This window comes from Hyla sarda, chromosome 7 (genome assembly GCF_029499605.1).
Source record: "Hyla sarda isolate aHylSar1 chromosome 7, aHylSar1.hap1, whole genome shotgun sequence".
NCBI classification, from domain to species: domain Eukaryota; kingdom Metazoa; phylum Chordata; class Amphibia; order Anura; family Hylidae; genus Hyla; species Hyla sarda.
This window is the reverse complement of record NC_079195.1, coordinates 125,243,582-125,269,869: the sequence shown is the minus strand read 5'-3', so window position 1 is coordinate 125,269,869 and position 26,288 is coordinate 125,243,582. Positions and strand designations below refer to the sequence as shown.

The following is a 26,288-nucleotide window of genomic DNA, read 5'->3' as shown; positions in this document are numbered from 1 at the left end:
GCGGAAGGGCATGCTGGGTCTTGTAGTTATGCAACAGCTGAAGGCATACTACTTTGGCTGGGGATGCTGGGGATTGTAGTTATGCAACAGCTGGAGACACACTGGTTTGCTACTTAACTCAGTAAGCCTTCAGCTGTTGCAAAACTACAACTCTCAGCCGTCACCGACAGCCAACGGGCATGCTGGGAGTTGTAGTTATGCAACCACCAAATGCACCACTACAACTCCCAGCATGCACTTTAGCTGATTGTGCAAGCTGGGAGTTGTAGTTATACAACAGCTGAAGGTACACTTTTCCATAGAAAAAATGTGCCTCCAGCTGTTGCAAAACCATAAGTCCCAGCATGCCCATAAGGGAATGCTGGGAGTTGTGGTGGTCTGCCTCCTGCTGTTGCATAACTACAGCTCCCAGCATGCCCTTTTTGCATGCTGGGAGCTGTTGCTAAGCAACAGCAGGAGGCTGTCACTCACCTCCTGCTGCTGCTGATCCACGCCGCGCAGGTCAGTCCCGCCGCCGCCACCGCCGTCGCTCCTGGGGCCCCGATCCCAACATTAACGCCGGGGATCGGGGTCCCCAGCAACCGAGGTGCATGTCCCGCACCCGCTCACGTCCTCCGGAAGAGGGGCGGAGCGGGTTGCGGGAGTGACACCCTCAGAAGGCGCCCTGATTGGTCGGCCGGGAAACCAGCCGACGAATCAGGGCGATCGTGAGGTGGCACCAGTGCCACCTCACCCCTGCTGGCTATGGCTGTTCGGGGCCGTCTCTGACGGCCCCGATCAGCCAGTAATTCCGGGTCACCAGGTCACTGGAGACCCGATTGACCCGGAATCGCCGCAGATCGCTGGACTGAATTGCCCAGCGATCTGCGGCCATCGCCGACATGGGGGGGCATAATGACCCCCCTGGGCGATATGCCACTATGCCTGCTGAACGATTTCAGCAGGCATCGGGCATCGGCTCCCCTCCGGCTAGCGGCGGGGGGCCGGGAATGGACAGGACGTACTCCTACATCCTCGGTCCTTAAGGACTCGGAAACGGGGGCGTAGGAGTACGTCCATTGTCCTTAAGGGGTTAAAGTGACAGTGGTCAGATGTGCAAAAAATGCTCTGGTCCTTAAGGTGAAAATGGGCTTGGTCTTTAAGGGGTTAATGTTAAATACACAGACAATTTCATTTTTGCATTTTAGTTTTTTCCTCATTCTAAGAGGCATAACTTTGTCATTTTACCATAAAATGTATGGCAGAACCCAAAAAAATGTTGTCTGAGGAAATTAACAAGAAAACTGCAATTTAGCAAATTTTGGAGGGTTTATTTTTTACACTGTACACTTAACAGTAGAATTATCATGTTTTCTTTATTATGTGGGTAAATACGATTAAAATGACATCAAGGCTCATTTTTGTGTGTGCTGTGATCTTTAGTTTTTATCGGTTCCATTTTTGTTTAAGTTAAACTTTTTGATCACTTTTTATTAAAAAAATTTTGACGTGATGTGACCAAAAATCTGCAATTCTGGTGTTTGTTACTTTTGTATGCATACGCCGTTCACTGTCCGGGATAATAAGCATTATATTTTAATATTTATGCACACGGTGATACCAGTAGTCATATGTGGTGTTTTTCTTTTTTTTTTTTTATTACACTTTTTATTATAATTATTTTTATCTTTTTTTTTTAAGGGAAAAGGGGGTGATTTTTATTTTTATTTTACATTTTTTAAGCCCCCACAGAGGACTTGTATTAGGAATCATAAGATTGCTATTTACTGTTTAGTACTATGTACTATTGATGATCTTCTTGTACAGCCTTGCTCTCCATGCTGCTCAAGAAGCTCGGCCATCCTGCACATCAGAGGGTGGTAAGAGACCTCCGACAGCCATTGTGCAGAAGGAGCTCGCCTGCTTTGTAGTGAGCGCAGTTCCTAGGCTCACTTCATAGCCACTCTGTAAATGTACGGCGCTGTGTGCAAATTTACTTGCTGCAATGCCGTACATTTACAGTGCATGTCCACTTGAATGTAAAAATATAGGATAGTTAAATTAACCCTAACCCACATTTACTAGGGACAGAATTTTGTCTTAAATGGGTACTCCGGTGGAAAACGATTTTTTTTTTTTTTAAATCAACTGGTGCAAGCAAGTTAAACAGATTTGTAAAAACTCTTAATCCTTCCAGTACTTATCAGCTGTTATATGCTCCAGAAGAAGTTCCTTTCATTTAGAATTTATTTTCCGTCTGACCACAGTGCTCTCTGCTGACACCTCTGTACATGCCAAGAACTATCCAAAGCAGGAAAAATTCCCCATAGCAAACCTATCCTGTTCTAGACAGTTCCTGACATGGACAGAACAAAACCATACAACTTCCTCTGTAGTATACAGCAGCTGTTAAGTACTGGAAGGATTAAGATTTTTAAATAGAAGTAATTTACAAGTCTATTGAACTTACTGGCGCCAGTTGATTTAAAATAAATTGTTTTTCACCAGAGTACCTCTTTAAGTCCCATGCAAGTCTATGGGACTTCCGGTACCTTACTTCACAAGCTTTGCTCTGCATCTCCTGGTAAGGGTCCAGCTTTCAAGTCATGCCCCCTCCCACAAGCCACCCCCTCCTGCAAGCCACACTCCGTATATTTTCGACCCTTTTTGTTTCTGCTCAAGGCCGAAAAAGAATCTTCACCCCGTACATCAACATCACTGGTCCTGTGATGAAGAGATAGGTCCACAATCTCTTCATCACAGCTCAGCCCCACCTTACTCCATAAGCTCAACATCTCCAGGTGAATGTGTCTATCTTGCTTGCTAGCCATGCCTCTACTACAAGCCACACCTCCGCAAAACCTCCCTCTCCCTTCTATTTTCAGCCTACAATCTCTTAGCAGAGCTCAGCTCCACTGTACTCCACAAGCTCAACATCTCCAGATGAATGTGTCGGTCTGACTTTCTAGTCATGCCTCTACTACAAGCCATGCCTCTGCAAAGCCTCCCTCTCCCTTCTATTTTTACCCTACAATCTCTTAGCAGAGCTCAGCTCCACCTTAGGATGATATTTGAGGTTGGGATATGACAACAGGATACAAGGATGAGATATAAGGAAGGATATGAGGTCGGGATATAAGGAAGGGATATGAGGTCCAGATATGAGGAAGGGATGTGTGGAAGGGATATGATATCAGGATATGAGGTCGGAATATAAGGACGAAATAAGAGGTTGGAATATGAGAACAAGAGCATCATTATTGCTTTCCTCTCCCACAAGGTTTAGGTAGGAAAAGCAGGCAATGCCGTCTACTGTGCTAGTTTCACGTAGAAATGAAGTGGTTGTTAGGGATCTATTGATGTTAGATTTATTGGTATTTTAAAAATTCAAAAAGGGTGCCATTGGCTTCAACACATGATATTCCTCAAATTGTTGTAGTAGTAATACGATTTCCTGCCCAATGTTCACGTACAGAGAACTAGAAAGGGGACCATAAGTTCTATTTAAGGCAAGTGTTGTAATCCTAGTAACACATAATACAGGACATGCTGTAAGCCAAGTGAATCTATTGGGTAAAAGTCACAGGATGAGGTGGAGATACAGCCATGTAAAGGTTTTTGTTTGTCTCTTTGCTATGTGGTTATACTAGGACTGAGTATTGCTTTACTAAAAATAGGATTAAGGTTGACAGCTGATGGCAGCACAAAGAGGGATTCGTAACCAGGAATTTCAACAGTTGACAGGCGGAGGATCAGTATTGCTTTGTAAAACACTGAATCACTGGAGAGCCGGACAGTTTTAAAATCATTGTAATGGAGTCTTTAGGAACCTACGTAAAGCTAAACAAGTCTCTAGGATGTGCACTGCACCAGACAACCACAGGAGACTTTGGATATTATCAAAGGCATTCCTGGTCAACTGGCCAATGCCACAAGCAGCTATAGAAATACATAGGCTTACATTTAAAACAATTTCTTAGAAAGGTTGGTACAGTTCTAGATATTATCACGTAGGTGATTGCATTGTTTTATGTACAGTTGGCCATATGTAACTACTGTTGGCACTTTTCCCTTCCAACCAATGATGGTGCTTATTTGGGTGGAGTGATGAGCCAAAATAAAATCTGACTTTACTCCTTTACTCTGTTCTGTTGTTCTCCTATTGTGAGTCCACCAATGATGGTTCTGACATTACCCATACAGACAAATGTGTTGCCAAATTCACAATAGCTTAGACAGGATTTTATCAAGGGTGAAGGGGAGGTTAAAAATTCATTATGAAGCTTTGGCCAGACTTGGATTATTGTGAATACTGGACTTCCATCCACCTTTATCTCCAGCTACATCAGGCTGAGGAGAGGATAAGACAGCCAGTTATCAGGAAAAAAAGTTTGTAGTCTACTCTTCTGGACACTGACATTATTTATGTTTGAACAGTGGCTTTGAGATAACACATGTTAATAGTATAAGTAGTCAGGAAGTGTTCCATTCCAATGCTTTGGACAGGCAGGGCAGGCTGTATACTGTACAGCAGATTTTGCTAACCAGGGGATGTGAGTGCTGGTGTTCTGGGAGAACAGGGACCTAATCCTCTGCTCAGCAAAGTCTGCAATACTGTACATAACCTATAAATAAAAAATACCATAATACTGTTACTGAATAAAAGCCAACATACAATTTCCAATATTACCATCATACATTGACCATATAGCAGTAGATATCAGATCTACACAGGTGTTCTACAAGCTATATAAGTGTTTATGGTTCTGTTGTATCAAGTGACTCACAAGTTGACGGGGTACTCCTTTTAAAAATAAATGTTTTCAAATCAACTGGTGCCAGAAAGGTGTACAGACTTGTAAATTACTTCTATGTGAAAATCATAATCCTTCTAGTACATAGCTGCTGTATGCTCCAGAGGAAGTTGTGTAGTTCCTTTTAGTCTGACCACAGTGCTCTTTGCTGCCACCTCTGTCCGTGTCAGAAACTGTCCATATTACATCAAAAACTTCTCCTACTATGGACATCTCCTGACACAGACAGAGGTGGCAGCAGAGAGCACTGTGGTCAGACTGAAATGAACTACACAGCTTCCTCCGGTACATACAGCAGCTGATAATTACTGGAAGAATTAAGATTTTCACATAGAATTAATTTACAAATCTGTATAACTTTCTGACACCAGTTAATTTGAAAACATTTTTTTCTCCTTGGAGTACCCCTTTAAATAGGAATAGGAAAACAGAGCTACTTTCATTTAAAAACCAGCTGCTCATCTTTCTCCAGCTTGCGTGTGGTTCTGCAGCTCAGTTTCATTGAAGTGAATGGAGCAAAGTTATAAAACCACACCCAACCTGAAGACAGACGTGGAGCTGTTTTTGAAACAAATTAGATGTGTTTTCTATTCCTGGGTAACCCCTTTAAACCTTATTTGCTAGTGTAGTGCCACTGGGGTGCAAGGTATTCTTGTCAATTTGTGATGCCAGGGCACCATTAGCCTACACATGGTCCGAGGTGGAGACAGCTTCCTGGGCAAGATACTGGGGAGTAAGAAACACACCGATGTTGGATTACGGATAACTGTCATTTACTGAGCAGGTATAGATGGTACAACACACAGTATGGAGTAGGGTAGAAGGGATGCAGTTTAACCCTTGGGAGCCCTGTTGCCTAGGGTTGCTTGATTAGGGTTCTTACAAGGTCCAATTACTAACACCGCCAGGGCTTGACTTACCACTGAACGACGAACTCTTGCAGAATGGCGGAGCTGACTTGATTCAGAGTTTTCCTCAGGCTTCTCCCCTGGATTCACCACACACCTCTTCTACTTCCTTTCCATACTGCAGCTCAGCCTATACTCTAGACTCCAACCGGTGCAACTCCTCCCCCCTACACTATATAAAGGAATATTTGGGGGTTCCCATTGGGCAAACAGGGTCACCTGAATAACTATTTTTGTGCTCCACCTTTAAGAGGGAGATGCAGCATACAGTAAATGTAATACAGTGCATGAACATAATTAACACGATAACAGTCGGCCTAACACAGGAGAAGCAGGCATGCCCAAGGAGATCCACAGCCCACAGGACAGCCTTTGGTGCTGGGACACCACACTAGGAGTCATTTACGTTCCTCTTTATTCTCCATCTAATGTAAACTGCTGTGAGACCTCCTACCAGACATGACTCAGCTCTGTAGAGTTTACCACCCAGATGTCTTTTTCTCATTGCTTTTCCAGCAGCCTCCAGATAAAATTTCCATCCTGCCATGACTGTATCACCCATATTCTTTCTCCATTCTTCTCTGCTGTTTCCTCAGGTATGCTTAAAACTAATTACCCATAACAGAGTACACTAAGTTTTGTACTATAATTTGGTGGTTAGCTTCCAAGGGAAGAATATATTGACCTAGTAGTCCTTCAGTCACAAATAATACTTTGTTTTTGGAGGAGTTTTGCTGCAACCTAAATAGCTGTAATTTATTTATACATTACTGTGCACTGCACTAACTAAGTAATAGAAGCAGAAACTTTCAGATAGAGTTGAGATAAAAACACAGCCACTGACCTAACAAAAATAAATAAATAAATAAATAAATAAATAAATAAAACAACAAGATAATTTTTACATTTCGGGAAGTTCCATATTTTGCAGACTAAAATATATACCTTTTTATAGGACAGTTTAAGTACACAGCCAATTTTTATTGGTCCATAACTCTTTTATTTTTTGATCTACAGAGCCACCAGGAATGTTTCATTTTACCATAAAATGTACGACATAACCAAAAATGTTATTTTTGCGGGAAATTAAAAAGAGAATCTCAATTTAGCAATTTTTGGGGTTTTTTGTTTTTACGCACTTCATGGTAAATCTGACATGCAATCTTTATTCTGTGGGTCAATAAAATTAAAATGATACCCAAGTTTATATGCTTTTCTATTGTACTGCTTTAACCCCTTAAGGACATAGCGTTTTTCCATTTTTGCACTTTCGTTTTTTCCTCCTTACTTTTTAAAAATCATAACCCTTTCAATTTTGCACCTAAAAGTCCATACAATGGCTTATTTTTTGTGCCACCAATTCTACTTTGTAATGACATCAGTCATTTTACCAAAAATCTACGTCAAAATGGAAAAAAAAAATAATTGTGAGACAAAATGGAAGAAAAAAGGCCATTTTGTAAATTTTGGAGGCTTCTGTTTCTACGCAGTACATTTTTCACTAAAAATGACACCTTATATTTATTCTGTAGGTCTATACGATTAAAATGATGACCTACTTATATAGGTTTGATTTTTTATTTCGGAATAAAATCATAACTACATGCAGGAAAATGTATACGTTTAAAATTGTCCTCTTCTGACCCCTATAACTTTTTTATTGTTCCATGTACGGGGCGGTATGAGGGCAAATTTTTTGTGCCGTGATCTGAAGTTTTTATCGGTACCATTCTTGCTTTGATCAGACTTTTTGATTGCTTTTGTTCATATTTTTCTGTTATAAAAAGTGACCAAAAATACGCTATTTTGGACTTTGAAATTTTTTTGTGCGTACGCCATTGACTGTGCAGTTTAATTAATGATATTTTTTTATAGTTCAGACAGTTTTTTTTATGGGAAAAGGGGGGTGATTCAAACTTTTATTAGGGAAAGGGTTAAATGATCTTTATTGACTTTTTTTTTTCACTTTTTTTTTGCAGTGTTATAGCTCCCATAGGGACCTATAACCCTGCACACACTGATCTTTTCCACAGATCACTGCAAAGACATAACTTTGCAGTGATCAGTGTTATCAGCGGTTGATTGCTCAAGCCTGGATTTCAGGCTTTCAGCAATCAATCGCCATTCGATCACGGAGGAGGCAGTTAAGGCCCCCTCCTGCTGCGTCCCATTGCGATGTCCCAATTAGCCCGACTGAGCTGCCGGATGGTTTTTCTTTCACTTTTAGACGCGGCGATCAACTTTGATCGCCGTGTCTAAAGAGTTAATGACGGACATCTGCCGGAACGGCGATGTCCGGCATTAGCCATAGGTCCTGGCTGCTGATAGCAGCCGGGACCGTGCGGGTATGATGCGAGCTCAGCTCCTGAGCTCGCTTCATAAAATGCCTGTGCCGCAGTGCCGTGTAAACCCAGCGTTCTGCGGCAAGGGGTTAAAACTTATTTTTATATTGTTACCTCTTTTGCATATATATGACTTTTTCACCCCTTTTATTGTCATCTCTTCTAGGATGTAATGTAACCAAAAATCATGAATTTAGAACCTTACATCATTCACTGTATAGGATTATAAACATTATGTTTTAATAGCTTGGACATTTCCACACACAGTGATACCAAATGTGTTTCTTTAATATATATATATATATATATATATATATATATATATATATATATAATTATTATATATATATATATATAATTTTTTTTGTCAAATGGAAAAAGGGGGGTAATTTAAATTTTTATTTGGGAATGGGCTTTTTTACATAAAAAACAAAAAACAATATTGATTTTTTAAGTGCCTGTAGGGGAATATTAAATGTCATCGCTGGATTTCTATTTCTGTTGAGTGCTATGAAATGGCAAAGCTCAGTATTGTTGCTGATTCACTTGTACAGCCTGCCAGACTGCAGACTATACAAGTGGATCCCAGAAGAGCAGCATGGAGCAGGTAAGAAAAACTCCAGTCACCATTTTCACTTATCGGACCCCTGCAGTTGGGTTGTGGATAGTCTGATGACAGACAGGAGAAGAACAACTAGCACACACAGGCTGCTATGTCACCTCACAGTACCTACGGAGAGCAGCCTCACTCTCATTTGTAGACTGAAGGTTGCTTTGTGCTTGTAGCATTCACAAATGGGAAGAAAGAGGAACTAGAGCCTGGCATTGAAATGATGTGGCAGAGGTAAGTATTCATTTTTTATGGCAAAGGAGGCACAGAGGGGTAGCAAAAAGGAGGCTACCAACTGTGTGGGGAGCAGAAAGTCTGTGAGGGCCTAAAGAGTGCTAACTACTACTACAAAGGGACCTAGCCTAAGAGATATGATAAGTGGCTTCCACTATGAATAAGAACATTTTGTTGTGTATCCATATTTAGCTGTTGACCAGCCAAAAATAGGTGGAATAACTTGACCCTTTTTCATCGAAGTGTACCGCTGTCACTGGATCCCAGCTCTCTTGATCCCAGCTACACACACCTAGGAGCCATTTATAACATATATTGTGTAAATGCCATTTATTTCTATGAGAAGTTTACTTCTTTAGTAAGTTTATCCCTTAAAGATATTTTTTTTCTATTCTCAGTACATCAATGTTTGTAAAAATGAGAGAGAAAAAATACTTTCTAAACACATATGTTTTAACTTTATTTCAATACTTTGAAAGAAACTGAAGAGTGATTTACATAAACTGCCCTAAAGATGCCTTTGCTTTGTGATCTAGAGAAATAGGCGCTCATGCATACTTTTAGCAGAAAGCCATCAGTCAGCTTTTATCTTGGCAATGTAGCAGTAGGGAACCTGTGTATCTTCAATGTCACTTCTTTGTTCAATTGACAGGTTATGGTCTTTAATTGTATTAATGTGAAGCTCCACATTAACCCCTTCCCAACATTTTTATTGGTACATCATAATTTTAGGAAGCAAGTATGGAAGTTTAGGAGGTGAGCCTGTCTATAGCTGGGGTGTTCCAGCTGCCATCCGCACCTGACACATAACAGCAGTGACTGGAAACACTGAAAATCATTTTCATGCCAGTCATTTAACCCAATCCTGACCTATGACATACCGGTACGTCATTGAAATGGTCCGTCATTATAATGGTTAAATGCTGTGATCAACAGCAATCTCATCATTTAAACAATAAATGCAGGTAATCCCTGGGGTCTTGGGGACCCATCTGCATCTTTGCAATGTAATCACAGGGTGCAGATAAGTTGCTGGGGTAGAACAGGGACTAACCCATGCTTCCTGCTCCTCACTTCCTTTTTCCCATGGTTCAATAATAACACTGTGAAAAAATAAATAAACATATTTGGTATATTCGCATGTGTAATTTTCCAAACTATTAAATTATGATTTTCCTAATGCTGCACTGTAAACGGCGTAAACAAAAAAAAATTCCAAACTCCAAAATTGCAGATTTTTTGTTACATCACGTCCCCGAAAAAACGTAATAAAAAGTTATCAGAAAGTTATATATACACAAAAGTGGTACCGGTAAAAACTACAGCTCATGGAGCAAAAGTAAACTCTAACATTGCCCTCTAGGGGGAAAAATATAAAAGTTATAGGAGTCAGAACATGGAATTTAACAAACTTTTTTTTAACCTTAAAATGAAACAAAAGTACCCAAGTTTGGTGTCAATGGAATTGTACTAACCAATAGAATAAAGTTAGTATGTCAGATTTACCATATTGTGAACCCTGAAAAAATGATTGCCTTTTAAAATTGTGCAATTCCATATATTTTTTTCAATTTTGCCTTACATATCTTTCTGGCTCTGTAATACATTACATGATAAAATAAAGTATGCCAATGAAAAGTACAAAAAAGAAGTCCTAATACAACTTTATAAGTGGAAAAAATTAAAAAGTTATGGGTCTTAGAATGTGAGGAGCAAAAAAAACGTGAGCCAAAAAAAAAAAAAAATTGCTGGGTCATGAAGGGGGTTAATTCCCCAGATGCCATGATCAATAGCAACTACAGCATCTAGGGAGTTATCTGACTGGTGCTGGTACTGTCATGCTTCAATTGGTTCCCCAGGAACACGATTGCTGGGTGACAAGCAGTTGTCATGGCAGCCAGGGGATTTAGAAACCCTCAGTGGCTGCCGTGTTGGATCTCTTAGAATTATCTGTACTAGGATATTGCATAAATGACAGCACACTGCAATATAAAAGTATTGCATATATTCCATTTGCAGAACATCCAGCACAGTACAATATATGTACTTAGTTGATAATTTTAGAAAACCACCAGAAATCTTAATTACGGTAAGCTAGGTGCCCATGTCCCCCCAATCCTCAGCTGTTACAATCACTTGTAGGTAAGTGCAAGTGATAGAGCAGGGATCCTATTGCTCTCTGCACCTCATAGTTTTTCAACTGGATCTGTGTTCTGAGGAAAGCTGCCTTCATGGTAGGTATGCTATTGTGCCACTGCATAATGCATAATTCTAAGGAGTCTGTAATACACCATACATTGAAAAATGCCATTTTCAACAGGTCCTAAATTTAATTGAGGACACACAATTGTAAAATTTGTGCCCATAGATTACTTTTGGTGCTGTAAGTGGCATACGTTGCAAAGCTGGCCCAGACTGGCTGATTTTTGGTGCATTGCTTTCCTTCATAACACAGTGGGCGGCAGCTGCTGCACTGATGTCTCCTTTTCGCCACTAGCCAGCTTCAGGACTTTGCATGCAATAGTCCCATCGCATTTCCTGGGGCTGGTAAGCATCCTCTAGTGTCTGAACTGCATACAACACCAAGCACTGTCCGTTCCGATTCTTTCAGGAATTGTAAACTTCCTTTGGTGGTGCTATCCTCCTTTTTGAAGTTGCTGCCTACCAGCGTATGCCTTCTTCTTAGTAATGTGCAAATAATGGAGTGAGTCAGTAATATATATATATATATATATATATATATATATATATATATATATATAAATATTTATGTATATACATATACATATATATGGGGTCTGTAATAGTGGTCTATTCTGGGGGTCTATATATTGTTGGGGGCTGGGGGCTGTGTTTTAGAGATCCTGGGTATGCATTAAGGGTTTAGTCTCTGGGTGCTGTATTTTTTAGAACTCTGGAATCTGGTTTGGGCTTGTATTTTTAAGGGGTAAGGCCTGGGCCTGTATTTTTTTGAAATGGGAAGAAAATTAGTCTATGTATTTATGGATCAGGTCTGGGTCTAGTTTTTAGGGTGTCAAATCTGAGATCTATATTTTTAGGGGATATGTATGGATGTATGGGATCTGTATTTATTTCAAGGTGTGGAATCTAAATTTGTGTGTTTGTGGAGACTGGGGATTATCAGGAAAACTCTTCATAGTAGTCTAAGGGCGTATGGAGAAGAAAGAGAACGTCTTCAATCAGAGCAGACATCACTTGTGTGTCTCTGATTTACAGAGGAGTTGTCGTCTCTCCTGAGGTGTGTTATAGAAAATGTATGAATTACCCCTTAGAAAATTGTGGAGCATCTTTAATCAGAGCTATTAATTGTGATGTTCCTGTCATTCCTTGTGGTAATAGGGGGTTCCAAATATTGGGTCAACCCAAGTGCCAAATACTCTAGGTATGCCTCTGGGTGCCGTATTACTGATCCGAACAATAGGGTGCACATGCCTTTGGGTTATGAGATCACATTTCTACATGTATTTCGCCAAGTATTGCTAAATTGTGAAACATTGCATAGACATAACTTATAATCAAGAAACAACCAAATTCCACAAGTGATAATTTATTAGTAGTTAGAGAACATGTTGTGTTATCAGTGATAGGTCATTTTGAAACATAGACCCAAAATATATACAAAGAACAAATTGTCAATGCATAGATACCAGGGCTATGCATAAAGATAACAATGCACTATTGGGTAATTGGGGGTTGTCTGGGAGGCCATCTCTTACCCTACTTATTAGTATCACCTGCCTCAATACTGTATGTCTTTAGTCCTTATGACTGGAGGCTACACCGGAACCTCCTAACTCACTCCTCATAGCTAGGAGGGACATGTGATTCACACAAAAAGATAATGTATACACAGGATCTTAGGTTGCATATGCCCTTGTACCATCAGTAGTTACCCATGAATCAGCAGATATTAGTATCACATTGACATAGCACATTGTATTGGAAAAAATTATTGATATCACCACACAATGATATATCATAAATCAGACAGGGTTGTCATCAAAAGGATATAATAATGTGTGCAAAACCATGGGTAGTACCCTCCGGTGTTCAAGAGTATTAGGTATAATAAGCCAATCCGATGTGTTTCGCTATACTGTATTGCTACAGTCAGCTCCTTCAAATATGCTGAAATACTCATTAGGTTACAATCATGTTAAGCAAGGAGTAGGATCCAGCTCTTGATGCATATAAAACTTCTTTATTCAACAGACATGGTAAGGAACATGGTAAGAACCCTTCTGTTCCTTACAATGTCTGTTGAATAAAGAAGTTTTATATGCATCAAGAGCTGGATCCTACTCCTTGCTTTCTATTTGTCCCGGTGTTGTCCAGCACCTGGATCCGTGTTCTGGCTGGTCATTGGACTGTCTCTTTCTCACAATCATGTTAAAATTTGTGATGTAGAAGTACAATATTGTGTGAATAAAGGATAAGGGACCCGATTATGCAAAGGATATATCCTGATTGACTGGCACCATCCAAGGTCTTATAAGTGCCCTAATAATAATAAGAAAAAATCACAATAAGAATATGTATTGACATATATGCATACCTATATCATCAGTATCTATCAAACTAGAGGTTACCTGATGTCAAGCAATACAATACACTTTGTGAATAAGGCACCGGTGGTGGCTTCATGAGGATGATCCATTAGCTGCAGTAGGTAGCCTGGAATGCAGGGGTGCATGGTTAGTGATGAATCAAATTAGGGACATAGAAGTTGCAAGGTAACATAGTATAGAAAATACATGTTAAGAGCGGAGGTCGGGCATATAGATAAACAGCTCGTGTATATGTCCCGGCCCCTCTATCCAGTTCCCTGTAGTAGAAGTGTGTGTGATTTAGAAAGCCAAATAATACCCTACATGAAGTCCCTGATGTTCATTAGCATTTAGGCAAACTCACCCCGTCCTTTGGTTTACATATATCTTGTCGGCATCCTCAGACTGATGTGCTGCGGTGTCCGGGGGATATATGCAATGCCCGGAAGTGCATCACATCCATGCATGCGCATACTGGTCAAAGCCAGTTGATGGGAAACTCCCGGAAATACGTCATATGACGGGGAAAAACATTGTATCTCGATGATTGTTACGTTATGCGCTCTGGGCGCACACGCTGGCCGTGAGCGCATGGTCCCCTTACATGCTGCTACCGACGGGGCTGGGAATCGCATCGCGGGACACGCTACATATGCGAGCCCCAGTCCTTCACTCTCCGGGTTTTTCTCCTGCCTCCGCCTCTGCCTCTCTGCTCTGGCACACGTGATAGGCTGCATACAGCTGTGATGACAGAGCTGTATGCAGGCTATCCATCTAAGCCGGAATGTTTGAATAAGCTATCGTTATGCTGTACTACCAAAGATTCCTGATGATTTCTACAGCAAGACATGCGTTGAATCCGCAAACTAAGACGAAACTGCAGTCTATACAATTGCAATAGAATATCCATTTGTATGATCTACAACAAGCCAAGCACCTCTGTCCATTTTGAACACTAAGAAAGGATCTCACTACCGTTGGACACTGCATGCAAAGACATCCTGATATGAACTGCTATACCCACCGAGAGGACTGCCATCCATCCAGAGGAACGAATGAAGCAAACTCGGGGTTTCAGGTTCATTTTTTCTAACTTCACCCAGTAATGAACATTGCACCAGAATTACCATATTTATCGGCGTATAACACGCATATTTTAGACTAAAATTTTTAGCTTAAAGTCTATCTGCATGTTATATGCCGATAGACTGTTTCTGGCCCCGCATAAGCCACTTTAGTTCAATGATTTAAAGCGGGCGCTTTAAATCATTGAACTGTGGGGCCAGAGACCTGCCGCCGCCACCCGATGCCGTCCCCTATCCCCCGTTTTATAGTTACCTGTCACTGACCCTGTCGCTGCCTGATTCCCTCACCGTCCTTGGGTTGCATGTCCCGCCGATGTCCGATTCCCTCACCGTCCTGGGGTTGCATGTCCCGCCGAATCCCACACCGTCCTCGGGTTGCATGTCCCGCCGATGACTGAATCCATCCTGGTAACCGCGCTCTTTACGGTCCTGCAGCATCCTTTTCTGACTGACGGGTGATGACGGACGACGTCACTTGTGCGCGGTGCACAGTGACATATAAGGACGCTGCACAACCATAAAGAGCGCGGTCACCAGGATGGAATCTGGCATCAGCGGGACATGCAACCCGAGAACGGTGAGGGAATCGGGCATCGGCGGGACATGCCACCAGAGGACGGTGAGGGAATCGGGCAGCGGCGGGACAGTGACAGTGACGTGTAACTATAAAACGGGGGATAGGGGACGGAATCAGGCGGTGGCAGAACTATGGCCCCACATAAGCCGCCTCAGTTCAATGATTTAAAGTGCCCCCTTTAAATCATTGAACTAAAGTGGCTTCTGCGGGGCCAGAAACTGTTTTATTGAGGTATACCCACTCACACTCATTTTAACAAGGATATTTGGGTAAAAAAAAACTTATTTACCCAAATTTCCTTGGAAAAATTAGGGTGCATGTTAAAGGCCGGTGCATGGTATACCCCGATAAATACTGTAACTTTAAACCCTGTTCACACCTGTAACATATCTACAGCTAGGGCGAATCACATACTGCAATACGGGACTGTGTTTGTTAAGTTGAGCAGTGATATGCAATATAAGTACCCCACTGTTTGAATAAAGCAAAATGCTCTAAGGTCCAATATATATGCCTGGATCAGTATGCCGAATTTATGTGGTGTGAACACAGGCTAGAAAGAATACAAATGGAACTGATGTTGAATTCTACTGGTGTGAATACTAGTTTACCATCTATATGCGTTAGTAACAATCATTTTTTGTGACTCATGGAAGAGGTACAGTATTTTTATGGAATATGCTGCTGATGGCGGACGGAATAATTAATTCTTCACACCTTTTTGTTACGTAAAGTGACTTTTTGTAATTTTTGTTTACAACTTTTTCACTATTTAATAATTTATTCACGTTTGGAAAATAAAAAGTGAAGTTAATATCACCTCACTCTTTCATCAGTGCGTCATAAATTCCTAAGTGAGGAAACCTCAAATACTGTGTTACACATAGATCAGTGCAAGATATCTATATCTATATATATATATATATATATATATATATATATATATATATATATATACATATATACAGAGAGAGAGAGAAAAGAGAAAGATACATCAATGGTATATATAAAGTTTCTCTGTTGAGTGGACTTCTAGTGTATTTTTCTGTCCATTTGTTGCACGATAATTGGTACAAGTGCTGCAATGAGAAAGAATGTTAGTTGTTAACCAAGTTTGTGGAGTGTTCTGTACAACTGAATGTTTCACGGATGGAGCTACTGTAATCCCTAGATTGGGGGCTTTTGTATATATTATTGGGGGTTTCGTATATATTATTGGGGGACAATAATTTTGTCCTGCTGGGCCAGATGCCAGTGTTTTTGAATGATTCGTTCCACTTTCTTGTATTCTTTCTTGAATGGTAGTACTATTTTTGGTTGTTGATCTAATGTTTGTGGGAGTGTCTTATAAGCCACAAAAAATTTTGTTCTATCCAATTTATTAACCTGTTCCAATGCATTCTCTAAAACCTTTGGGGGATATTCTTTTTCCAAAAATTGTGTGGTGTTTTTGCTTCTATCTGGAATTGGGTGTCTGAGGTACAGTTGTGTTTTAGACGCCTGTATTGTCCTTTGGGGACATTCATCAACCATCTCGGTAAATGATCATTTGTCCTGAGAATCCAGGTCCCTTCTTTTTTCAAAGGACTGTTACGTGCGTCTATGCCACTCGCGGCATTAACCCTTTCTATTCCTAGAAATTGCAGTGTTGAAGGGTCACTGTTATGCGATTCCTTCACATGTTGCATAAGTCTAGGGGAACCCTTACCCGTTCTAAGGGAATTAACGTGTTCTCTAAATCTGACATTTAGGGCGCGAGTCGTGCACCCAATATAAAATCTTTGACAAGTGCAGCGAATGGCATAGACTAAATTTTTCGTACGACAACATATAAAGTCTTTTTGTGGTATTTCTATGCCTCCCAAGGAGACGGATTTGTCCGCACAGCAATAAGTACACCAATTGCACCTACCACATTAATAAGTCCCTTTTAACGTATGCTAGATAACCATGTCTTATCTGGTGAGGTTTTTAAATCACTTTTTACCAGAACATTTTTGAGATTTTTTGATTTTTTTAAAGTTATTAAGGGGCGATTGATGGACCATTTTTTTTTACATCCGGTTCATTTTGTACAAGAAACCAATTGTTATTTATGGCCTTTCTGATTTTATCGGCTATTGGGCTAAAAACAAAAGAAAAAGAAAAATGTGCCCTGTTTTTTTCTGAATTAGACTGGCTTTTGTGTTTTTTACGGAACTTTTTATTTTTAAGTAGTTCAGTTCTGTCGGAGATATAAGCTTTATAAAAGGTTTCATGTCTTATCTGGTTTATAAAAGGCTTCATGTCTTATCGTTTAAATAAATCTAATATTTATTCACAAATTGAAGTACTGTGACTTTCCAACATCCATCATACATCGGTACTTACTGAGGACTGACACTCTTTGGGTGTAAGAGTATCTCAGTTAACCTCGCACATTATCTGTTGTGAGCTGCACATAAACTTTGCTAATCCACTTTTGCTATTATCTCCCTGTAGGGACATAGAGAATTTTTATAGTGAGGTAGACATAAGAAAAATTGATACAATATGAATGTGTGTTTCTTTGCAGTTCCATCTGCATAAGTTAATATTTAAAGGGCTTTTCCCTTTGGCTGATCTCTACTGCCCATATTTATGATTTTAACCCCTTAAGGACTCAGGGTTTTTCCGTTTTTGCACTTTCGTTTTTTCCTCCTTACCTTTTAAAAATCATAACCCTTTCAATTTTCCACCTAAAAATCCATATTATGGCTTATTTTTTGCGTCGCCAATTCTACTTTGCAGTGACATTAGTCATTTTACCCAAAAATGCACGGAGAAACAGAAAAAAAAATCATTGTGCGACAAAATCGAAAAAAAACGCCATTTTGTAAATTTTGGGGGCTTCCGTTTCTACGCAGTGCATATTTCGGTAAAAATTACACCTTATCATTATTCTGTAGATCCATACGGTTAAAATGATACCCTACTTATATAGGTTTGATTTTGTCGCACTTCTGGAAAAAATCATAACTACATGCAGGAAAATTTATACGTTTAAAAATGTCATCTTCTGACCCCTATAACTTTTTTATTTTTCCACATACGGGGCGGTATGAGGACTCATTTTTTGCGCCGTGATCTGAAGTTTTTATTGGTATGATTTTAGTTTTGATCTGACTTTTTGATCACTTTTTATTCATTTTTTAATGTTATAAAAAGTTACCAAAATACGCTTTTTTGGACTTTGGAATTTTTTTGCGCGTACGCCATTGACCGTACGGCTTAATTAATAATATATTTTCATAGTTCGGACATTTACGCACGCGGCGATACCACATATGTTTATTTTTTTTTCTTTACACTGTTTTATTTTTTTTATGGGAAAAGGGGGGTGATTCAAACTTTTATTAGGGAAGGGGTTAAATGACCTTTATTAACACTTTTTTTTTACTTTTTTTTTGCAGTGTTATAGGTCCCATACTGATCTCTCATCCTGATCACAGGCCTGTGATCAGCGTTATCGGCGCTTGACTGCTCCTGCCTGGATCTCAGGCACGGAGCAGTCATTCGTCGATCGGACACCGAGGAGGCAGGTAGGAGCCCTCCCGGTGTCCGATCAGCTGTTCGGGACGCCGCGATTTCACCGCGGCGGTCCCGAACAGCCCGACTGAGCAGCCGGGATACTTTCAGTTTCACTTTAGAAGCGGCGGTCAGCTTTGACCGCCGCTTCTAAAGGGTTAATACCGCACATCGCCGCGATCGGCGATGTGTGGTATTAGCGCCGGGACCCACGCGATATGATGCGGGATCGCGGCGCGATCCCGCTTCATATCGCGGAAGCCGGCGAAGGACGTAAATATACGTCCTGCGTCGTTAAGGGGTTAAAGGGGTACTCTGGAGGGAAAAAAATGTTTTTTTTTTTAGCTGCTGTATCCTCTAGAGAAAGTTGCTTAATTCTTTGTAGTCTGACCACAGTGGTCTCTGCTGCCACCTCTGTTCATGTCAGCAATCTCTCCTGCCCTGGGCAGTTCCTGACATGGACAGAGGTGGCAGCAGATAGGATGCCTTGGAAATGATAACCTGTTGCTACATGTTCACTACTAATAGTATTATGGTTTACATATTTATGTATGCAATGTACTGTGCACTTTTTGTGCTCATATGCACTTCGAGTTGACTTTTCTGATGAAGGGTAGGACAGCTATATTGTAAATGACTCCTTATCTTACACTTTTTTGCTGGGTGGGCTAGATAGTCACCTTTATTGCAGTAATTTGTTCCCTTTTTTCATCATATTCTAAACACAATTTTTTCGGCAACATCTCATATTTTAGAGGCATTCATACATTTGCTCCGCCTGGGCAGCATTGTTTGCATTTCATATTGTATGCATTCATGTAGGGATTCTATCATTTTCTTTCTGGCATGGTAAAGATGTTTCCTTGGATCATTTTTTAAAATACTTTTTTGTTTGTTTTTATCGTATGTACTGTATTGTTTGTAATGCTCAAGAAATGTTCTAATAAAGTACAAAAATATTTTTTTTTATCCGCATTTCTCTATTTTTTAATTAATGTCTCTACAACATTTTAAATGTTTTTTTTTTCAAGTAACAGTGGCTTTTTAATGGCAACAATATTGCTTGATGGCAGTGAAACACTGCAAAAAATGTTTGAGGAACATGACAAAGAGATGCAACTTACAGAACTGAAAGGGGTATTCCAGGCCAAAACTTTTATATATATATATATATATCAACTGGCTCCGGAAAGTTAAACAGATTTGTAAATTACTTCTATTAAAAAATCTTAATCCTTCCAATAATTATTAGCTTCTGAAGTTGAGTTGTTGTTTTCTGTCTAACTGCTCTCTGATGACTCACGTCCCGGGAGCTGTGCAGTTCCTATGGGGATATTCTCCCATCATGCACAGCTCCCAGGATGTGACATCATCATTGAGCAGTTAGACAGAAAACTTCAGAAGCTAATAACTATTGGAAGGATTAAGATTTTTTAATAGAAGTAATTTACAAATCTGTTTAACTTTCCAGAGCCAGTTGATTTATATAAAAAAAGGTTTAGCCTGGAATACCCCTTTAAAGGATTTACCACTGAACACTGCCAGATCTGTGGGGTCAATGCCTCGACAATTCAAAGCTGTTTTGGCAGCATAATATTAGGGAATAGGTTTTAATGTTATGGTAGATTGGTGTATACAGTAGTATATTAAAAATAAATCTGCCATAGAACCTGCCATTCAGCTGTAACAAACCTGAATAATCTTTCGTATGGAAAAGGTTAACTAAAGAAATAGGTCACACATACATCTTAACTATAGTTCCTAAATGTAATGTACACTTTGGTTTTTGAAACCTGTATTTCATTTGACACAGAAAGAGCTTCATTCATGCTTAGTCAGCATGCACATTTGTTTGCATAATTTAACTTTTATGCTGCCACGCAATGTATACATTGTTAGAAATAATGGGCAGAAAGAAAATAAACAGAAAAATGTACACTGCATGCTAAGAAACAGACATGCAAAATAATAAAGTAAGACAATCCTAAGAGAACTGGAGCTATGCCTAAGGGCAATGCTTGTGTAATAAAAGATCAAGGCATATGCTCTCTACAGCCTTCCCAAAATAAAGGGATTCATATATACACAAATAGTTATCATATATATTTTCTGGAACAAATAATGCAACATAGAGGGGCATTTACTAATAGGTTTAGTCATTTTTTTCTGACTATTTTTGGCGCTAAATTGTCGCAATTGCGCCCACCCTATTTTTCGTGCGACTTTCTCTAGCAAGAGCTAGAAAGTCAAATTTTCTTTTCCCGCTTGATTTACGCAAGTTTTCATTTTTGACTTGCAGTGGTCAGGTATTTATTAACTGAGACAGTCGCAGTTGTGCAATAAACTGTCGCAACGGCCAACATGGAGCAGGAAAAGCTACTGCCACCCGGGCTCCAACATACTTTCTCCCCGCTACCCTCACTGCGCTACCGGGACACTGCAGTGATTTACATCCCCCCCTCTCACCTGCCAGCGCCACACAACTCCCATCTGTCTGCTAACTGTTGCAAGACTACAAGTCCCAGCATGCCTTTACAGAGAGGACACACTGGGAGTTGTAGTCTTGTAGCAGCGGGAGCTGAGCGGCGCAGGCGGGAGACAAGGGGGGAATGTATATCAGTGTCCCCATAAGTGAGGGTAGCGGGAAGGCAGTATGAGGAGCCCGGGCGGCTGCACTGTAATGTCAGCCTGGGCTCCTGCCCTGACAGCCAAAGGCTTTGGCTGTCAGGGCATGCTGGGTGTTGTAGTTTTGCAACAGCTGGAGGGCCACAGTTTGCAGACCACTTTTTTGTGGTCTGTAAACTGTAGTCCTCCAGCTGTTGCAAAACTAAACAGCTGAAGGGGACCGGCGAAGACGTTCACTTACCCTTCCGAGGCTCAAGCAACGATCGGTGACGGAGATCGTCTGGCGGCACTGTCGCGCGGCAGTGTCTTGCGGCAATGTCATGCGGCGCTGGATCCTACGGAAGCCGGTAAGTTGCCCAAGCCCTAAAACAGTGTTTCCCAACCAGGGTGCCTCCAGATGTTGCAAGACTACAACTGGCATGCTGGGAGTTGTAGTTTTGCCTTTGGCTGTCCAGGCATCCTGGGAGTTGTAGTTTTGCAACATCTGGAGGCACCCTGGTTGGGAAAAAATGGCCTAAAACAGTGTTTCCCAACCAGGGTGCCTCCAGATGTTGCAAGACTACAACTCCCAGGATGCCTGGACAGCCTTTGGCTGTCCAGGCATCCTGGGAGTTGTAGTTTGGCAACATCTGGAGGTATTCTGGTTGGGTAACACTGGCCTAAAACAGTGTTTCCCAACCAGGGTGCATCCAGATGTTGCAAGACTACAACTCCCAGCATGCCTGGACAGCCTTTGGCTGACCAGGCATCCTGGGAGTTGTAGTTTTGCAACATCTGGAGGCACCCTGGTTGGGAAACACTGGCCTAAAACAGTGTTTCCCAACCAGGGTGCCTCCAGATGTTGCAAGACTACAACTCCCAGCATACCTGGACAGCCTTTGGCTGTCCAGGCATGCTGGGAATTGTAGTTTTGCAACATCTGGAGGCACCCTGGTTGGGAAACACTGTTTTAGGCCAGTGTTTACCAACCAGGGTGCCTCCAGATGTTGCAAAACTACAACGCCACAGGGGTGCTCCGCCATTGGTAATATATCATTATTAGTTGTAATGGTGACAAGGGGGAAATTGTGACTACCTGTCAATCATTCCATTAAAGAAGAGAGCAGTTTTCAAGAAAAAAGTATTATGTAAATAGAAAACCATCTTGGTTTTTGTGCTGATTCTTCAGATGAAGAAAGTGTGGGAAGGCTGTGCGATAATGTGAAAGTCAAGAGTGATCACTAGAGATACAGTAGTCTCATTCAAGCCTCTGGGAATATGTTGTTTTGTGCACTCATCTTACTCAATAATGGCCAGATCTGCCCAACTTTCCAAAATCTAGTAATGATTAGTAGTGTTGAGCACAAATATTCGTAACGCAAATTTTTATTGCGAATATCAGCACTTCGTGATTTTGCGAATATTTCGAATATAGTGCTATATATTCGTAATGCCGAACATTGTTTTTTTGTATTTTTTTTCACATGCTAATTTTTATGCAAATTTTCCATGCAAATTTTTGCAAGGAAAAAAGAGTGAACGAATATAGCGAATATGCAAATTTCGCGAACATAGGGTGAATAATCGTCAATATATACACATTATATCTTGAATTCGAATATGGCCCCTGCCGCTCATCGCTAGTCAGCTAATCATTACAAGTAACTATTTTCTAACCATAGGCAATGACACATGCTTGGCTGGGTAGAATAAAATTGCTTTGCAAACATGTCTTTTTCTAGCTATAGGAAGTGCTAGTAATAACATGCTAATCCGATTGGCTTAAACACATCCTTGGAAAATTGCAGCCTAGGAATCAGTAGCCACATGATGGCTGTAGGCTTGTAGGCATTTAATCATCTTCATTTCAGAATCCCAGGAAATACCACGGAAATGACAATAGAACCAGTGTCTGTGATGGGGGGGGGGGGGGGGGGGGGGTTAAAATCTACATCTATATGGATACTTTGAGTTAACTAGAGCTATATTACTGAGTCGACCATAACCCATGGCATTGTTAGTTTGGTCGATAAAACATCTGAAGAGAAGGATGTGAATTTAAACACATGGATGATGTTTGAATTCTATTTTGCTAACTAAACCAATCAATAAGTTCAGTGTACTGTTATACAGAAGTATTAGGCAGCACATGTTCTGGAACTCTCGCAACTTTGGACTTCACAATAATACACACTTGACATATTGTGAAGTCCAAAGTCGCTATGTATGGAGAGGTACTAGGGTAAAGGACATATCTTATAGTAATACACAAATTACACAGCACTCTAGATGTTCTTCTGATGTGAGATTATCCAAACAAAAATACATGTAGGAACAGGATCTTAAAAAATGATGCTTAACACAAATAAAAATTAGATTTGGGCACTGTCTAACGTTTCCGTTCTCTGACATTTATCATTGGCTTATCTCATATTTAGGTAGGTTGGTAGATGGTGGAAATACAAGAAGGTTAGTTTTTGAAAGGTTTAGTAGAAAGGTTCAGATAGAAGGAGAACAAGGTGGTAGAGACAGTGAGGGACATTTATCAATGTTTGCTTATGTAGTCTTTTTTTTAGTAATTTTTTCTTTACTTTTTTTTTTGCTTATGTGTGACTTATTTATCAACTGGTTTCATCCCGTTGATAATTTTCTTTCACGTAAGCAATTTTTCCTTTTTTACTTTGGTAGTAGCTTTTTCTGCTCCATGTTTGAGCTGGAGTAAATTTAGTCAATTTTTAACGCTGTTGCGACTTTTTTTTGCGCAGTTGCGACTGTCGCAGTTAATAAATACCTGACTACCCGTAGTCCATTTTAAAATTATTACTACATAGTTAATTTTTGGAAAACTTGCTTTTCTCGCTTTCCAGTCAAAATGTCGCACGAAAAATCGCGTAGTCGCAGTTGCGACAATTTTGCGACAATTATAGTAAAGAAAACCTGACTAAACCCGTTGATAAAGGTCCATAAGTGAACAGACAATCACTGGTATTTTCTAGGGTGATTTTACACGCATATCAGTACTGAAAGCTAAACCTCATGAAATTATGCCCGATAGGTGCTGTACAGAAAATATAGAGAACACCTTGAACGGATACCTGAGGTAGCCCAATAGCCAGGGATGAAGAAGATGTAGAGCCAGCAAATGGTACGCTAAAAAAGTGATAAGATAAATAAGAAAATCTAGAGAATGCATAGAGCAGGGGTCTCAAACTGGTGGCCCTCCAGATGTTGCAAACATTCAACTCTCAGCATGCCTGGACAGCCATTGGCTGCAGCTAATGGCAGTTGACTGCAGCCAACGGCTGCCTGAGCATGCTGGGAGTTGAAGTTTTGCAACATCTGGAGGGCCGCCAATTTGAGACCCCTATCATAGAGGGAGGCATGTTGAGAAAGAGTTTGTTGTCTGCAGTGTTGAATGCTTCAGAAAGAACCAGAAGAGTCAGTAGTTGCACAAGTTGTAAGTTTTGAGCATTAAAGGGGTACTCGGCCCCTAGACATCTTATTCCGGGGGTCCCGCCGCTGGGGACATCTAATCCCTGGGGACATTCGGTGCAAGGAGCGAACTTTGCTCCATGCCGAATGACTGGCAATGCAGGGCGGAGGCTCGTGACGTCACGGTCACGCCCCGCATGTTACGTCACAGCCATTCCCCCTCAATGCAAGTCAACGGGAGGAGGCGTGATGGCCATCACGCCCCCTCCCATAGACTTGCATTGAGGGGGCGTGGCTGGGACATCACTAACAGTGCAAGGCTGTGACATCATGAGCCTCCGGCGCTGCACACTCTAAACAAATGCTGGGTGCAGCAGGGAGATTGTGGGGGTCCACAGAAGTGGGACCCCGTGATCAGACATGGGATAAGATGTCTAGGGGCAGAGTACCCCTTTAACCTGGAAATCTGCTAACGTGGGGTTATTTCCCCAGGCATTGAAAAGAGAAAGGTTTAGTATTGTGTTTGCCAGTTGAAAGAATGTATTGCCCTTAGAGAAATTCACAACCCATGTCAGATTCCATTGACCATACTTACATACCGGGCAGTTAAAGGGGTACTCCGGTGAAAACTTTTTTTTCTTTTAAATCGACTGGTGACAGAAAGTTAAACATATTTGTAAATTAATTATATTAAAAAATCTTAATCCTTACAGTACTTATTAGCTGCTGAATGCTACAAAGGAAATTAATTTCTTTTTGGAACACTGATGACATCACGAGCACAGTGCTCTCTGCTGACATCTCTGTCCATTTTAGCAACCATGCATAGCAGATGTATGCTAAGGGCAGCATGGTGGCTCAGTGGTTAGCACTGCTGCCTTGCAGTGCTGGGTGCAGAAAATGTAGAAAAATGCTGCGGTGGCGCTTCCAAGGAATTCACCCAAAGTCGTGGGTATAGGTATAAAGTAAATAATTTACAGCATAAAGAAATCAAAGAAAATAAATAAATAGAGCAAGACGCGTTTCGGGAGTCACAGCTCCCTTTTTCAATTGCAGGTGGTTGCTGTGTGGCCAGGTGACAGGTGTGGGAATTTAAATACACAAAAATGGCGCCAAACCAGGTGAGCTGGTGACTTCATGTGGGATGGGTGCCGGTGCCAGGTGTGGGCTGGGCAAGAGAGACATACATAGTACAACATTTTCAATAAAAGAGCAGGAAAATCACGTAAAACATGAAAAATTGCATAGATATAGTCCGGATTCCAGGTTGCTGCCGCTGGTGGCGGTAAAGTGTCTTTAAAAAATGTCAGCCAATTGCTGCTACGGTCGTCTGGGCGGTGGCCAGTCGGAGATGAGACATGTATATTGTTACGCCTAGCGCTCCGGGCCCCCGCTCCTCCCCGGAGCGCTCACGGCGTCTTTCTCCCTGCAGCTCCCCGGTCAGTTCCGCTGACCGGGAGCGCTGCTCTGTCATGGCCGTTGGGGATGCGATTCGCACAGCGGGACGCGCCCGCTCGCGAATCGCATCCCAGGTCACTTACCCGTTCCCGTCCCCTGCTGTCATGTGCTGGCGCGCGCGGCTCCGCTCT

The 26,288-nt window shown here is 41.1% G+C and overlaps 1 long non-coding RNA gene across 1 annotated transcript; it reads right to left on the bottom strand.

Annotated features, from left to right (window-relative positions):
• Positions 1-13,270: 13,270 nt before the first annotated feature.
• Positions 13,271-24,530, bottom strand: LOC130282378 (uncharacterized). Its single transcript, XR_008846367.1, has 3 exons — positions 24,363-24,530; positions 13,498-13,582; positions 13,271-13,408 (listed from the first exon to the last, which is right to left on the bottom strand). It is a non-coding gene; the product is annotated as an uncharacterized LOC130282378 (long non-coding RNA).
• Between the last annotated feature and the right edge of the window lie 1,758 nt (positions 24,531-26,288).